This window comes from Ambystoma mexicanum, chromosome 6q, assembly GCF_040938575.1.
Source record: "Ambystoma mexicanum isolate Mex_15411 chromosome 6q, UKY_AmexF1_1, whole genome shotgun sequence".
NCBI lineage: Eukaryota > Metazoa > Chordata > Amphibia > Caudata > Ambystomatidae > Ambystoma > Ambystoma mexicanum.
The window spans coordinates 505,603,255-505,621,058 of record NC_090937.1 but is presented as its reverse complement, the minus strand read 5'-3'; the positions used below and the strand labels follow the sequence as shown (position 1 = coordinate 505,621,058).

The following is a 17,804-nucleotide window of genomic DNA, read 5'->3' as shown; positions in this document are numbered from 1 at the left end:
ACCCATCATTAATGACTGGTGCCTGACTTCCCGGTGCCACCGGGCTATTCCAAGTCTGTTGGCCGGGAAGCCAGGCGCCGGTCATTTTGTTAGTCCCCATTCCCATGGAGTCCCCATTCCCAAGGACTCCTTGGGAATTGGGACACGAGAGCAACGGCACAGTTAACAATGGTGCCAGTGCTCCCGTGAGAACTCTGTGAGCGGGTGCCGTCCTGCCCAGCAGGTCTGACCCTGGCGAGCAGGGCGGCACCAGCCCACAGAGTCGTACTGTGCTGGTCTGGCAACAAAGGTGCTGGTAGGTTTACCGGCACCATTGTTACTGCACCGCCACAGTTATGATGAGGCCTATTGAGATGACTGCCAAACTGGAAAGAAAAGACAACATTTGATTCACATCTGACACATAACAGAATGCTGTTTTCAAATAAAGTGAAATGCACTTCCTGATTGTGCTTTGCATTCCATTATTAAAATGTGAGATTGCCTGCTTTTCGATGTCTAAACGTGTGGTATTTACTAACACAGAAACTACTATCATGGACTGGTGCATTTCCTGGCCTAAAATGATGAGTACCTGGAGTTAAAAACTTATCTTTGCCAGAATAATGTGAACAGTTCATGATGGAAAAATGAACAGTGATGGTGAGATGCAATTTTATTAAAAACTAGTGTACATTCCTGTGTACACGGGCAAAAGTGCAGGTTTTCAATAACACAGTAGGACCACTATATATGCTAAGCCTACAGCTCCCTCCAGCAGTGACAACAGGCAAAGCAACTGCATAGGACAAACATATGGGGACCAACATACATCTGGCCTTTTATTATATTGTTAGATTAGATAACTAGAAGGCCTCAAATGTGGTCTAAATGTAACATTCAAAGTGTGAGTTTTCTGTGCATGAAAAAACTGGTTTAGCCCATGAGACATTCTAACCTTCCCCAGTGATGCCAGGCTCTGAGGATGTCCTTTTGAAGCTCAAAGTTAATGGATTTATGAGGTCAATAGATGACATGGATATAAACAAGGCATCCATTAATGGAAGGAAAACTTTAAGAAAAATAAGTATTTCCAGTTGATTTGGTGTGGACTAGGACTGGAAAAACAAATGGTAAATTACAGGACTGCCTCATAGTTCTGAGAGGGCAAAGGTGAGCCACGTGGCCTAACAAGATAAGGATCATTACAGACCATGACTTGCAAGACTGATTAATGACTGTATTTGCAAGGGAAAGTCAACAAATAATGCAGATGCGGCATATCTAATGTTCATGAGAAACAAAAAAACACATTTATAATTGATGAAAGAATATGTATATATTAGTTTGCTAGTGGGTTACATATAGAATCATACTTTAGGGATTTTCACAGCCACTAGGAGGACTACCAGGGCCATTCAGGTGTCATTTGAAAGTGTATTATGAAGTTGTTGTGTTGATTTAATTCATATTAAAAAAGTGACTTTAGAAACTTCAGGTACAACCCAAAATGTGTTCCTAGCTCCTCAGAAAATGTGATAAATCTGAAACACAGGGAGATATTAGCTTAGTGAATCATGTAACTGGATGTAAAAGGTGGTGATCCTGACTTTTATTATTTGTGTGTAAACTGTGAAAAGTTGCTGTTCGCACCTGCAACCTCCTGCCAAGACGGGAGTTAGTTAATTATCAGTGGCATGGTTATAGGACCCCAAAAATATATATGTTGTTAGGTTTATTTTTAAAACAAATAATGTTGCCATGTGGGACTTTCTTGTGTGCAAATTGACATATAAAAAATAAAAATCTAGCAGGTGGATTCATCCCTCCTATGATTTCAGTTTCATAATTCCAAGAGCCTATTCACAGGTAGAGGGCTGTGCCTTGGGGGAAGAGAGGAGAATAGTTGTCCAAACAAAAAAGAAGGCCAATCAGCTGGCACATCATAATTTCAATATTTGGGGGGAGAGGGGAGGGTGAACTCAACATAATGCATCAAACAATGGGAACGAAAAAGAAAATGTTGACTGAAACCATCAAGGAGGAATGACTGAACAATTGCTGCAGGATTAACCTTACCTGGGAGACTGAAATTGTGAAAGACTAAAAGCTGACTGGGCCCTTGAGGAGAGCGCAAGAGAGGGGTGAATGCTGGAGGTTGATAGCTGAACCTGGTACGGCTGTTTCACCAAACCCCTGCGTTGCTCTGAGCATTCAGTCTTGAGGACTTTCCTGGGCACCAAAAAAGAGATTTGCAATGTTAATTTCAATGTAATTATCTAGTACTTAAAGACCTGTTTGACTTAATACCTTCCCCTTAATTAGCGGGTGGGAGGTATGGACGTTGACCCTTAGTACATTTTGATAAATAATAATTCAAGTAACTCCCCTAATGACAAAGGACACAGGGTGAATTTGTTAACATTTGAAATTAACAAAACTCACTCCCAGTGTGAATAAAAACAATAGAATGTTAATGTAATCGGATACAACTATTTCTACTTTTTATTTTATAATTTAAAATGCTTACACATTTTTTTACAATTATCAAGCAATTTCATCTTCCTTCATGTTTCCAAATCATACTAGATCTCAGAAAAAGGAAGAGAAAGAAAGGGATAGGTATTAAACAGACAGTCAAAACCATCAAAGACCAAAGTCACCAGATGTATGTTGGTTGGTTTTTTCACAATCAGTTCATATTCTTTGGTCTTGCAGAGTTGTTCACGCTACAGTCCTGTGCTCCCGTGTCAGCAAGTGTTTTTGAAAGATCGATATGTTGCAGAAATCGTGTTACTGCAATAAACTCTCTTGTCCTCTCGCCCTCTATCAGGCGGTTCCACCATTCATCTTCTATATACAGTTGATGATTTTTAAACAGATGGGCCATATGGGTCATTCTTTCCTTCGCAAGTCCCTTGCAATCTAAGAGAATGTGTCTGAGTGTTTCCTTCTGCTCCACCATTTCACAGAAACGGCAGGTGTTTGTGTTTGAAATTCCTCTAATGGCCCTTATCTTGTTTGTCAGCAGAACCTCTCATAAAAGTTTGTTGCAGTTGCTTGTTGGGAAATTACTTCAGATACAGTCTTGTGTCGTTTCTATTGATAACCCCAAAATTACCAAAAGGGAAGGGGTGTTCTTGTAAAAAATAACATTTGAATCATTTAACATTCCACTGACCAGGCCTTTAAGCAGAGGAGTGCTGAATGTAATGGAATGTCTGGGGTAGAGAAGTTATGATATGTTCTGTTATGTTACTTTGCATTTATATAGCGCATTATGTACCATTGGTATGGTCTGAAAGTGTTGGTAGGTTGAACGCCCTTGGGAACCGAAGTTCAAGTCGGTAGAGAGAGTAGAGAGAGTCAAAGGTGCATGTGAGCACCAGATTTATGTGCAGCTGGTGTGGCATTTGTGTAATAGCTGCTTCTTAGCAGTAGGTGTGGTGGTTGAGAGATCAAGAGTATGTGCTCGTTCTGGCAGGATTTATCCAGACCGATTGTGGCTGCGTTAGGCCTGAGGAGAACGCCTGGCTGGGGTGTGTGTAACCAGCAGTATTTAGTTAGAGTGATGAGGAGTATGAGGCAGGTGTTGGTATGAGAATAGCTATACCGAATGGTGTCATAGTATCTCTGTGTTCTAGTTGAATGGTGGTGTAAAGAGGAGAGTAAGCGTGGTGATGTGATATGATGGGTTACACGCTCTTTCAAACGTTCCATGCATTCCAAAACATTCCATGCAAGTCGCGCAATTCTATGCGCTCCAATCCGTTCCATGCACTCCGGTCCACTCTATGCACTCCAGTCCACTCCACGCACTCCAGTCCGCTCCACGCACTCCAGTCCGTTCCATGCATTAAAATCTAATAAACCGAACCGTTCTGTGTATTTCTAAGTTGTTTTATGCACTACATCCACATATTTCACCCGTACCATCCACATACTTCCCCGTACCTTTCACATATTACACCAGTACCTTCCACATACTTCATCCATTCCATCCACATACTTCACCTGATCCGTCCGCTCTACGCACTCAACGGCTCTACGTATTCATCCGCTCTACTCACTCATCTGTTCTACACAATCATCCGCTCTACGCACGCATTCGCTCTAGGCACTCATCCGCTCTACATGCTCTACGCACTCATTCGCTCTACGCACTCATCCACTCTACGCACTCATCTGCTCTAGGCACTCGTCCGCCCTAGGCACTCGTCCGCCCTAGGCACTCGTCCGCCCTAGGCACTCGTGTGCTTTATGCCCTCTCATGCTCTACACATTCACCTGCTCTACTCACTCGCCTGCTCTACGCACTCACCCATTCTATGCACTCACCCGTTCTACACATTCACCTGCTCTATGGACTCACCCGCTCTATGCACTCACCCACTCTATGCACTCACCCGCTCTTACGCACCCCTCCGCTCCCACGCACTTCTGCGCTCTCACGCACCCCTCCGCTCCTACGCACTCATTTGCTCTTACACACTCGTCTGCTCCATACACTCGTCCGCTCTACCCACTAGTCTGCTCTGTGCATTCATCCACTCTACACTCCTCCATTCTTACACACTCCTCCGCTCTACACACTCTTCCGCTCTGGGTACTTTTCCGCACTGCACGCTCTTCCACTCTGCGCACCCATCAAGCTCTGCACACTCATCAGTTCTGCGCACCCATCCGCTCCACGCACTCATCTGTTCCCCCGCACTCATCCGCTCTATGCACTTGTTCTTTCAACGAACTCATCTGCTATATGCAATAATCTGCTCTACAAAGTCCTTCGCTCATACACATTCATCCGCTCCATACACTCATCCGCTCCATACACTCATCCGCTCCATACACTCCTCCGCTCTATATACTCCTCCGCTCTATACACTCCTCCGCTCTACACATTAATCTGTTCTATGCACTCCTGCCTTCTACACACACCTGACTTACGCTCTCATCCGCTATACACACTCGTCCGCTCTACATTCATCCCCTCTGCACGTTCATCTGCTCTATGCACGCCTGCGTTCTACACACTCCTCCACACTTAGACACTCATCTGCTCTACACACTTGTCCATTTGTAAGCGATATTCAATCAACACTACAGCTAAGTCAATGCCTAGTCTGGGATGCTGAGGAAAACCCTTATTGATGTATTTTTATGTCCAGTTCAGTACTCTGGATGACAACCCTTGTATAACACCCCCCTCTTAGAAACCCCCTGACCCCACTGAGCCAAGACGTAGGTTTGTTTTGCAAATTAAAAGGTTTATTTGAAAAATTAACAAGATATATATCACACTTTTATAATAAATTAATAATTGATATCACACTTATGGATATAATGTTGATCAACAACGGGTAATCTGGCACTAGCACACTTCTTTACAATCAATGAGGAGTTAGTATAGGATGGATAAGGTAGCAAAAATACTTTTGTGGTTTCAAGGGAAAAGCAATGAGGAATAAAATGCAGTACAGAAATAACTTGATATGATTTTAGCAAAAGATAAGATAATCACTTTTTTTTGAAAATTCACCCCCCCCCTCTATACAAGGTAAAGAGATGGGCACAGTTCTCAGGAATGCAATAAAATATAATTCAGTTCAGTTCCCCCCAGCAAGCTTAGGGGAAAACAAGTAGAAGTTTGAAACACAGGCCCAAAATGCTTTGAATGTGATGACAAAGAAGTGAGAAATGTGCTAAAAATGCTTTTAATTCCCTCTAGAGGTTCAGGGTGGGTGATATCTAGTTGATATTAGTTCAGGCTCACTTTAGCAATGCTCTATGAATGATTGTCAGGTTGCACACGAATTTCAGCAAGCAAAGCAAGGACAAATATTTTTACACGTGGCTGAAATTAAGCAAAATGTCAAATCGCAGCAAATTTAGTCACGTGCGTCGAGCGCAATTACGGAGGCACTATAAGGAATAGGAGGTTGGTTCTAGGCTCGTTGGAAAGCTTAGAATCTTAGCTTAGCACAAACAGTTCCGGAGATACGAACGATTTTGTGAAGGTAGTTTTTCGGATTTGAAATTTCAAAGTTCAGAATGACAGATGACAGTTTTCAGTTTTAAAGATCACAGAATGACACACACGATTCCTATGAGGTAGTTCTAAATAGGTTAAAATAGCTTGAATTAGATTATTTAACTAAGAGATTGGTTCTGCACAGTTCTGCTAGGTACTCACAATATAAATTTGAAATAGGCCTTGTCACGGATCTTGTCGACACGTCCAGCGGCGGTTCTCTCTGCTCGGCGGGTCAATCAGGCACCGGTTCTGCTCACAGCGATCCAGATCTCTGGTTCTACTCACAGCGGTCTGGGTCTGGTCTGCGGTTCCGGCAAAAGTTCTTGGCAAAGAATTCAAACAGCTCGTCCGGCTGTTGAATAGTTTGGTTAGGTTTGCTGGATTCTGAAGGCCTGCTGAGAATACTTTTGCTTGCAGTGGGCCTTCTAGGTTCAAAGTTCTGTAGTCTATGGGTCCCTGGTTCTGGTCTCTGTCTGGATGGGATGTCGGCCGTCAAAATGCTCCGCAGAAATATAAAATGAATGTCTCTGCCTGTCCCAGCAGTCTCTTTTTATGTGTTTTGGAAGTGGGTGTGTGCGTGGCATAACTGAGCCTGCCCCTCTCTACTTGTCATTGGCCCAGTTCTCCCCTCTCCCTTGATTGGGGAGCTGGGTTGGGTGTCATCTTTATGGCTTACAGAAAGACACTCCCCTTGTCAATGTGCATGCAAATCTATTTCTGAACCAAATACATAATTCCCAGATACACAATTTGTTGAAATTACATGTACACATTATATATTCCTTATGGTCCATGCTTGTCCACCTCTGATCTTCCTGGGGGCTTTCATTCAAAAATGACAACATTTTGCGCTTTTTGGTCGGTTTACCAATATCGGACATTTACCAAAAATTACACAAATGTGCGCAAGGAGTATGGACATTAATTGATGAAGTGTCAGATTTTTAACATGCAGACATTTGGAGTAAGACCCTATTTTCCGCTAGCGACCCCCCAGAATACACCACAGGGTCCTAACACCTCTTAAAATGTGCACGGACAAATCCCAAGAATAATGATATTATTTATATAATTTTGACCAGTCCGCAGTTATCTATCTTTTTAAAATTATGCCCTGGTCAAAAAGGGGTGTGGCTTCCCACATCACATGGTGGAATAACTGGTTTGTCCACTTCCCCCAAGCTCAGCTTGCTAGCAGAGCACTGCCCCTCCCAGTTCCCCCCAAGAGGAAGCCATTTTACGACCCCCCCAATATAACCTTTGCCTCAGCCCAGGACAGGGCTTTGTTCAACCTCTTGCAGTCTGCAGGTACCCCTCCCTTAATTCAATCAGAGAGGTGTCATCTCCTTTGGCAGGGGCAGCAGGATGCAGGTAGGCCTGGGAAGAGTGGCTGAGCAGGTTTTTCCTGTCGTGGGTAGTTGTCAGGCAGAATTCAGCTAAATGTCACTTTAGTTCGCAGTTTAAATCAAACTTACAATTTTTACATATACATTAAATAATGACTTCCTTCAAGTCATTTCAGAATATAGTTTTACATTGTATCCACCTCTTAGCAAGTCTTTCCTTGGCCTGGTTTGGGTTCCTCTGTTCAGTTTTACACAAAAGTCTGGTGGTTTTAAAACGCCGGCTTTCTGATAGTGGCGAGTACCGGTATTGCATCCATTTTTGGGATCTTTCTTGAATTACTGCATTTCAATAGAGTGGTCTTTTGCTTGATAGTATAGGACCCTTGCTTAACATTGTTTTGATGGCATCCTTACAGTAGAGTGGTGATGTGGAACCCCCCACAAGAAGGTTGTATCTTTGGAGTGGTCTTGTGCCAACTGCGCAGTTCTCCTGGATTCTGGCGTGAATGTGGGCGGCGACAGCTCATCCCCACATCCACCCAGTCTATTGATTTAGTTTGTTCTGGGATAGAATAATGGGCGGCGACAGCTCATCCCCACATCTACCCAGTCTATTCATTTAACATGGGTCAAAACCCTTGACACATTCTACACACTCATCCGCTCTACACCCCATCTGCTCAACGCATTCATCTGCTCAGCGCACTCATCCGTTCCACGCGCTTCACTCATTCTAACAATGTCATCCATTCTATTCACTTCGTTCATTCATTATGCATTATCGATTTCAGGTCATGTCACTTGTCAAACGCACTGGATCCGTTCCGTGCTCTCTATTTGTTTCATGCACTAAACTTGTCTCATGTACTCGAATCGTCTATTCTGTACTTTCCATTTATGCCATGCACTCATACAGTCAGTGCCATCAGTCTGTGTCATCATCAGTCTCTTGTATTCATCTTTCCATCCTCTTCTCTTTATTCATTTCACCGATTTTGTTTGTTTTGTTGATTGCACTAATTACATCCATTAATTTAAACCTCATTACTGTTTTCGTACGATTTATTCTTTTTATCCACTTCACTGCTTTGATCTACTTTACTTGTTCTATTCTGTTTGTCCTTTTAGTTTACATTAGCGGTTATTAGTTGTCGATTTCTCGCACGGATCTTGATGTTGTATTGTTATTTGTCTTAATTGTTATTCAAGATCTAGTAGTTTGTTGGGTTGGTGTCATTGAGATGCTGTTATTCAGTTTGGGTTAGGTTGAATACGGGTTGGTTTTAGGGGAAGAGCCAAGTTTTCAATAGTTTGCGGAAGGACATTAGATCTCAGGTTAGGCGGATGTGGGGTGGGAGTGCGTTCCACAGCATGGGGGCGAAGGCTGAGAATGATGATCCGCCTAACCTGACTGAGTTTGTTTTAGGTATGACTAGGAGGCCGGCTGAGCTTGATCTTAGAGTACGTGGAGGATGATAGGGTTTTAGTTTGTCTTGAAGATATTGAGGTCTGGTTTTATGCAATGCCCGATGAGAAATGCATAAGGTTTTGAAAGTCACCCTTCAGGCCACTGGAAGCCAGGGCAGAGTTTTAAGGGCTGGGGAGATGTGGTCCCTCGGGCCGAGCGCTAGTAGCAGTTTCGCTGCAGTGTTTTGTGCTATTTGAAGTTTATTCAGTTGGTAAGCATGGACTCTGAGGTAGAGGGGGTTAGCGTAGCCCAGTCTCGATATAACAATTGATTGAACCACAGAGAGTCTGCTGGGAAAGGAGAGATATGGAAAGATGCGCCTAAGAGTTTTAAGGTGGTAGTGGCAGGACTTTGAGATGTTGTTGACTTGGCGCAAGAGTGTTAGGTAAGAGTCAAGGGTGCATCCAAGGTTTTTTACTAAGTTAGAGGGAGTCGGTGAGTTGCCCATGGCAGATGGCCAGGGTAGTGTGTGTGGAAGAAGTTCGGAGTTGCCAAATACCATGATTTCAGTTTTGGAGGGGTTTAACAAGAGGTGGCTTTGGGTCATCCAGAGATCTATGTCGAGGAGGCAGGAGGCGAGGTCAGGTCGGCGGTTAGGTTTTGAGTTCAAGAGTTTTAGAATTAGTTGAGTGTCATCAGCGTAGTTGTAACACAGGATGTTGTGTGAGCAAATTATTGGTGGGAGGGTGATCAAGTAGAGATTGAACAGGAGGGCAGATAGGCATGCTCCTTGCAGAACTCCCGTGTCAACTGGTCGGCTTGGGAGGACTAGCTGGAGAGTAGCGTTATTTGGTACCTATCTTTGAGGAATGAAGCTATCCATTTGAGAGCGGTTCCACAAATTCCTAGGGAGTGGAGGCGGTCAAGGAGTTTTGAGTGATTGATTGTGTCAAAGGCGGCGGAATGGTCAAGAAGGATTAATGTGGTGCACCCCGCGGAGTCTGCTGTGATTTTAAGGTCATCCCAGATTGAGGTTAGGGTGGTTTCAGTTCTGTGTCGGGCACTGAAGCCTGATTGTGCGGGGTCTAGGAGATTGTTGGCTTCGACAAAGGCATTTAGTTGTGGGTAGGCGGTTCGGTCAAAGAGTTTGGCAAGGAACCTGCTGTTTGAGATGGGGCGGTAGTTTTTGGGCTCGAGAGGGTCGAGGGAAGGTTTGTCATGAACCGTTTTGAATGCGTCGGGAAAAATACCTGAGGAAAGGGAGTCATTTATGATGGATCTTACGTGTTCTCCTGCGCAGGTATAAGCGAACATTTCTTTTAGGGTTGTGGCTGGGCAAGGGTCTAGAGTAGAGCCAGATGGTTTGCAGACGGAGAGAAGTTTGAGAAATTGGTTGGGTAATATTGAACTAAAGGAGTCGAACGTTGGTTGCGCAGTGGTCGTAGGCGGTGGGTTGCCCAGTATAGGGGGAGGGTTAGCTGGTGGATATAAGAGAGCCAGTTGGGTGATTAGCGCATTTGTTCTTTCAAGAGCCGTGATGTAAAAGTGGAGAGAGAGTTAGTCGCACAGTGATTGTGAGGGGCTCGGAACGGTGGTAGTGCATGCCTTGGTGAAGTCGGTGATGATTTTGTGGAGTTCTTTGCTGGGGTTTTTGCAGTTTAGGATTCGGGAGTTGTAGTGGGCTTTTTTTTACTTTCCGGATTTCGGCCTTGTACTGATGAAGGTGTCGAGCCAACGTGGCTCGGCTCTCTTAGGTTCTGTCTTTCTGCCATTTGCTTTCTAGGTATTTATATATATGTTTAGTGGTCTTCAAATCAGGTGTAAACCATCTAGGGAACAGGCCACGGCGGGCTGCTGGTTTGCAAGAGGGTGTGAGCCGCATTAGTGAGGTATTGAGCCATGAGTCAAAGGCGTTGGGGGTTAGTTGTTTATTGAGTTGGCAGGTAGGTGGAGGAGACTGGAGGAGTGCGTCGGCTAGGTCAGGAAGGATTATTCGGTTTTTCCAGCATTTGCCTAGATCCGGAGGTTCAGGTTCGAGCACGGGAAGCAGGTTGGGTGAGCGAATGGGAAAGAAACAATGAAGTGATTGGACCAGATGATAGGGATGGAGGAGTTTAGATGTATCCGGTTGTGGGAGCTAAAGATGGCATCAAGAGCGTGTCCTTTACAGTGAGTCGGTCCGTTTATGTGGGGTTGGAGGTTAATTGCGTCTAGACTGTCAACCAGAGAGTGTGTCATAGGGTTGGTAGGGATGTCGAGCCAAATGTTAAAATCTCCAAGAAGGGTGAGGTTGGGATGGTTCAGTTGAAGGGTGGCAATAGAGTCACAGAGGTTGCTTGAGAATTTTCTATTATAGCCAGGGGGTCTGTAGATTATTAGGAAGCTGTGTGAGAATGACGGGGAGAGGGATAGTTTAACGAGGAGTGATTTGCAGGAAGGAATGGAAGGTTGATTGTCGATGATTGAGGCGTGGAAGTGAGACTTGAAAACAAATGCTATTCCCCCTCCTTTAGAGGGACGGTTCAGAGGGATGAGTGAGTAGTCACGGGTGGAAGGCTTCATTGGCGATTGGGCGAAGTCGTCAGAGAACCAAGTTTCGGTGATGAAAACCAGGTCTGGTTTGTCAGAGGCAAGGAGGTCAAAGATGCTGTGTCTGTTTTTTGCTACAGATCGGGCGTTAAATAGGATGCAATTCACTTCTGTAGGTGAGGTTGGTGTTGGAGCTGCAGCAGAGGGGGGTCGGGGGAGGGGGTGGAAACTGGAGAGGGAGAGGGGTGGGGTGGTTGATGATCGATGGGAAAAGTGGGCGAGCTGAAAGGTTGGAGGGTTTCGGGTGGGAGTGGCTGGATGCGTGTGTTAGGGTGATTGGGTTTGGCATGGGGGATTTGAAGTTGGGGTGTGGGCGGTTTCGGGTTTCAGTTGCGGTCAGTGAGAAATCGAGGGAGAGGGGTTTCAGGAAGGGTGAAGCAAGGGGGAACGGTGGTGATTGGGGGAATGAGGTGGTGGGTTGAGACAGGGGAGGTGATGAGTGCTGAGACATTGAAGGGGACCAGGTATGTTTCCTCTTTAGTGTCTTTGTTGCGATTGGTGTGTGCGAGAGGGTAGGGGAGTAAGAGGGATGAGGCTTCTGTTCTTGATAGGGCTAGGCGTGCAGTTTTTAGGGAGGGGAAGGGGTGTGGTCGGGGGAATGATGGTGGGTGTTAGTGGGAAAAGCAAGGGGTGGATGATTGCAGGGCAGGGTGTGCCCGGTATGATAGTGTGGGGAGAGGGCATGATCAACGTAGGCTGGTCGGTGGTGGGGTTCAGGGGAGCAGTGGTTTTAGGGTGGTTGGCTCGCCATCATGCCCCTCTGGCTTGGTGTTTGGAAAGGGGATGGGTAGGGGATGTGAAGGAGGGTGGGATGATTTGGGAAGGGGGGACAGGAGGCAAGGCTGATCGGAGAGTGGAGGCGGTCCATGGTGGTCATTTCTGCCCGACCCTGGTGGATCGGGTGCACTCATGGTTAGTACATGCTATTAGGTGTAGTTTCAGGTGCAACTTACACTTTATGTTGGACTTTATAAATTCAGCTATATCACTGGGTGAGATAAATCTTGGTTTCTTGGTTCCACTAGGCAGGGGAATATTATTCACTTATGCTAGGTTTTAGTGTACTAATTGTAACTAAGCTGCAGATATTAGGCCTCTTTGGAGTGTAGTTACACCTTAGGATATGAGTTATGGTGTTGGGTAGACTTTCTTCTAGCAAGCTGGAGTACAGGTAAGCTATTAGGGCGAAATTGAATGTAGCAACGCCACAGGTATGCTTTTAGGTGGACTTTTAAGTGCAATTTAGGAGGACTTTCTAATTGTAGTTCTAAATAACGCTATTAGGCACACTTCGAGATTCAAGCAAGGGGCGCTGCTAGGCCCACTTCTAAATTTGAGTTTTGTACAGATAGGATATTAGGGATGCTTCTATAGTCAACTAATAACTCAACGCTAATTGGAACACTTTTGCACAGAGAGGGATATTATGTACATAGAGAGGATATTAGGTACACTTCCAAGTTCAATTTGCACAGCAGGGTGTTAGGGACACTTCTGAATTCAGCTACGGCACATTATTAGGCACACTTCTAAATTTGGGCAAGGTGCGCAATTAGGTCTACTTCTAAATTTAGCTTTGCACAGAGGGGATATTAGGGACACTTCTAAATTCAACTTTGGACAGAAGGGAAATTAGGAACTGTTCTAAATTCAGCCAGGGTAGACTATTGGGCGCTCTTCTAAATTCAGCCAGGGCACACTAATAGGCACACTTCTAAATTCAACTTTGTAAAGAGAGGCTATTAGGGAATACTAGTCAGTTCAGCTAGGGCACACTATTAGGCACACTTCTAACTTGAACTTTGCACAGAGAGGATATTAGGCACAATTCTAAATTCTCCAGGGCACGCTATTAGGCACACTTCTATATTCATTAATACTACAGATGGAAGAGATTACAACGGTTTAGCTTTCGGCGGATGAGTGATAGGGTAGTATGGCTTGAAGTAATTGCTTCAGTCCCCTCCCTTGCCACACTTATTTATTGTTGGCTTCTTGCTTCTCCTGCGGGTACCTGCAGATACACCCTGGAGCCGTCACTGAAAAAGCCGTCCTTTGCCTTGGGTCCTTAGCCGATGGGCTGCCGGGCAGAGGGCTGCCCAAGGGGGACTGGTAATGAATGAGAGTCCTCTTGTCAGGACCAATCATGGCACGGTGGGCGGGGAGGGAGGAGGGCGGGCCAAGGATCCAGGAAGGGATGCGGGTTGGACACGGGCAAGAAGGGGCTAGGGAGGGGCTCGGGGGACTTTTAAATTCAAAAATGGGGTCGGATGGCTCACTTCCACTCATCTCAGATCGCTGGGCAAGTGCTTTTCTAAAAGAAACAAAGTGTAGTTCGTAATTGAAAAATGCACACTCTCCCCTGAAAGTAAGAAAGTGAACCTGATAGAAGTGAGATGTTTTATTGCTTCCAGGTGAAGGAGTAAAAGGTACCATGCATGATAAAAAGAATTTTCAATGTTTGATGTGCTTTCACATTGCTAGTTTGGCATGCACACAGAAAGATTATATGTCAAGCACACTGCATAGGAGAACATGTTTTACACAACTGAAAAATGGCGCTGTGATTGGCATCCAACTTCAGAAAAGGATTACCAACTTCATGATTTTGTAATGTTCCATGGTATTATTTAATTTTGACATTCAGAGGTTTTTGTGGGACAGGAGGGTTGAACTGTTAATTTGGCCTGTGTTCCATGTACACAAGACCAAAAGTGAAATACCAAAAAAATAGTTGTTTTTTTTTTTTTTTTTATTGTAAAACTACAGCCTTATACATATTTTATGACAAGGCTTTTGTTACATTCTTCCACACTTCATCCTTATTCCTTGTTACTGCTGCTTTGCCTTTGGTTATGGTTTGCCGACTTTCTGATCTGTGTTCCAGGAATCCTGAGTTGGCAACAGCATGTCCATGTAATTAATTACTGAACAGACTAGCTGTATGTTTTCGCCTGATAATAGATTTTTCCACCATCTTTCGATATCATTCTCTAACGGAGTGAACTTTTCCAGGTGTGTTTTACGCTGAGGGATTGTACCTGTGCACTCTGTTATAAGATGTTTGATGGTTTCAAGCCCATCTTTACAGAATCTGCAGGAACTGTCTTTTATTTTTGTGTTTTTTTGTCTCCTTAGTGTTTCTTTTGTTCTTAATATGTTTAGTTTCAATCTTAGAAACTGCATACGATAATACTTTGAAGGGCATCGTGTCAGGAATCGAGCTGGCGTGTTTAATTTGTTTTCAATTGGCCCTAGACTTCTTTGTTAATTATCCAGGACCATCGTTCAAATTTTTTTTTTGCAATTTGAGGTGTGTTCAGCAGTTCTGTTTCTTTAATGTCGGCTGTGGTTAGGATTCCCATTAGTTTGGAGTTCCATTTAGTTGTTAGATTTATTTGAGTTCCAGATTCTGTCTTGAAAATCTCGTATGCTGGGATTGGAGGGTTCAGATTCATTTTCCTCCATGTTATAAGCGATTTCCATATAACTTTCGAGTGTAATGAATTCAGTGATAATTCGTGCCTTACTGCGGCAGCGGGGACATTTTTGGGTAGATTCAACACTCTGCGCCAAAATATGCTTTCCAGCAGATGCCATGTTGTTTCTGAGATGTTCCACCCAGCTTCAGCTCCGAAGGTTATTGTTGGTATCACTTTTTGTGCATAGAACAATATAACAGGAGCCAACGAGAATTTACCGTATTCTCTCTCTAGTTTTGCTCCTTGCAGCGCCAGCTTTTTCATACGGTTTTTTAGATCTTCGATACCAAAAAAATAGTTTTTGTACTGAAGCTTTGTTTTGTGCCACAGATGAAATGGTGTGGGTAAAAATATTCATTAGACATATTATTTACTAAATATTTATTCTTTCTGTACCTCAGCCTGGTTCTTGGCTTATTTGTGGCACAGGTGGAGGGATCTATGTGGTTCTATACAAGTCATAGACAAGGCTAGACTTAATCAGACAAATGATATTCTGGGTGGCGGTTTTGATTCAGTGAATGAACTCCCCATATTAACGGAAGTCACTAAATATACTGTTAAAAGTATCTATTTGCTATTTTATTTTACATGTATGTATTTTTTTTACTCCCGCAAACCACTTCCAGTGATGTCACCAGGTTTAAAGAGGAACTGATGTTATCCAGGTACGAGGTCGTCATGTGACATCATGTCATCAGGTGTGTAACGTCACTTCCGCATTCCTGACATTTTGGTTAATCAACCTACTTGGATGCCGGGCATGGGTCTTTTCCCAGCTCAGCTCATGTTTGGTTCTTTGAGCTTAGCAAAGGACCCTATCTCGGTTCTGATTCAAGCCAACCCATGAACTCTCCTGCTCCCGTAACTAAGCCATGGGAACAGTCCCATACTCAGTGGTGGAAATGGAAAAAATGTGGTGGGGGATCCCGCAACACAAGGGCCAGGGCAGGGAGGAGTTTGGGGGGGCCGAGGGGTCTTTAGGGGGGCGTGGTCTATAGAGAGCCGGACTCGTAGTGGACTTCCAGCAATGCTGGAATAGCGCCTCAGACGGCAAGCATTGCTATTACCGCCGGCTTTGGCACTGGTGTGTAATGCACAATGCTTGCTGTGTGTAATGCACGCTACATGTACAAATGAAAGGAATCAGCATTACACACCAGTGCCAAAGCCGCTGCAAAAGGCAATGCTGCCGTCGCGGGCACTTTTTGTTTTGTAAGTATTCCAGCAAGTTCATGGGCTTGGGCGGCTGACTCTGGCCGGATCCCGAGATCTGGCTCCATATCTGGTGCCGGATCTCGGATCCGCCGAGAGCCGGCCCAATGACCAGCACTGCCCATACTACAAACTTGCCACCATGCACAATTACAATCTGATTGCAAAGAAAAGATCAGACCTTGTGCATCCGTGTTGCATGGTTTCAATGTTGGATAAACTGCATAAAACCTGCCCTCATTCATTTTTAAAATATTGTTACGGCTGATTTACTTCGCGTGTATAAAAAGCAGTTTTACCGCAATTCCAAAAGCATTTGATGTTTGACATTTCAGGAATCGCAGCCCTGCTCTACCACTTTAGTGTTAATTTATCGGTATTCTTCGATTTCTCAGTTTTAGCTTACTGAACAAACATTGTCTGACATACGAATGCACTGACAATGTCAATGCTTACTCACTTAATGTGATATTACTGGAGCTTGTGGTTGCCAGCTAACTGGAAGTGAAGTCTGTGTGCTTCTACATCGATTGTGATTTGTATTTATTTTTTTTACTCCCAAGAGGAAACCGTATAAGATCTATGATTACGTGGTTTCCCTCGCTTCTAGGGAAGCATATTTCGGCCGCATATAGGTTGTATGCACAGGTTTCAATCTAATGAAAGGGAGCAGGACGTTTTGCGACAGGCGATGGCCCGTGGCTCTTTTTTTGTGAGTTGCAAATTGGTTTGTGCAAGATACCGCAGTGTAGAATGCTAAAGAAGACCCTTGCCCAGCTGGTGGTAGCGCAGTGACACGCACAACTGTGCAACACTTCGTGTGAGCTAATTTTATCAATTAAGAGTCAAGCCTCCTGGATCGATTCAATTTGCACTTAAGAAATTACAAAAGCGGCGCGTTCAAAGATGCTATGTCCCCGTTAGCGTTCTTAGGTCTGTCCTTTAAAATGACACACTGGTCACACATTTGGGAACGTTTTGCAATTCTTCAAGGTTTTATAATCCCGCACATAGTTGCACAGAATGAGACAAACAGCAAAAGCAAAAAGGAACCCTGGAAGCTAAATATCTCGTTATTCTTCGCATTCTCCTGGAACAGCTAAAACAGCATGGACGTAATTTCACCAAAATGCCAAGGGTTGCGGAAGTGACATCACACGAGCCTTGACCTCTGAAGACATCACAGGAAGTGATGGCATCTGACCCCTCCCTGAAGTAACATCACTGGAAGTGAAGCAACTTGACCATTCACTCCTTGACAAAACAGGAAGTGTCGTCACATAGCATTGGTTCTAAGTACACTATGAAAAATATTGTTAGGGTATCACTGTAAGATGATATACATTGCACACAAGAATGGATCCCCATCAGGGGTCAAGTCCTAAAAATTAAAGTGGGGGGACTCATCAACAAACGCATTGGGATGCGGTGTAGCCAGAAATTAGCATATCAAGGTGAAATATGCACATTTCATTAAATTGGCTTTGAATAACCAACCAAATTGCACAGGACGAATGGCATTTGCCTTTAATAAAATCAACACCCACACAAAACCAAGAGAGGATATTTTCTTTTAATAGTGTTTTTGAAAACGTTAAAACGGTGTGTATAATTTAAACTCCAAGAAACAATACAAATGTTTTCCCTGGAACTTGCAGTACCGAAATGAGACATTTCACCGTTAGCTGTTTGTTATTTGTTTCTATTAGTTATTTTTCATCAGGTTATATAGTGTCCGGCCTGCAAGCCTG

At 44.2% G+C, this 17,804-nt stretch overlaps 1 protein-coding gene across 1 annotated transcript in view; it reads right to left on the bottom strand.

Moving 5' to 3' along the window:
- Nucleotides 1–17,804, bottom strand: part of SLC7A11 (solute carrier family 7 member 11) — a 1,087,616-nt gene that overhangs the window by 770,194 nt on the left and 299,618 nt on the right. The window lies entirely within an intron of this gene.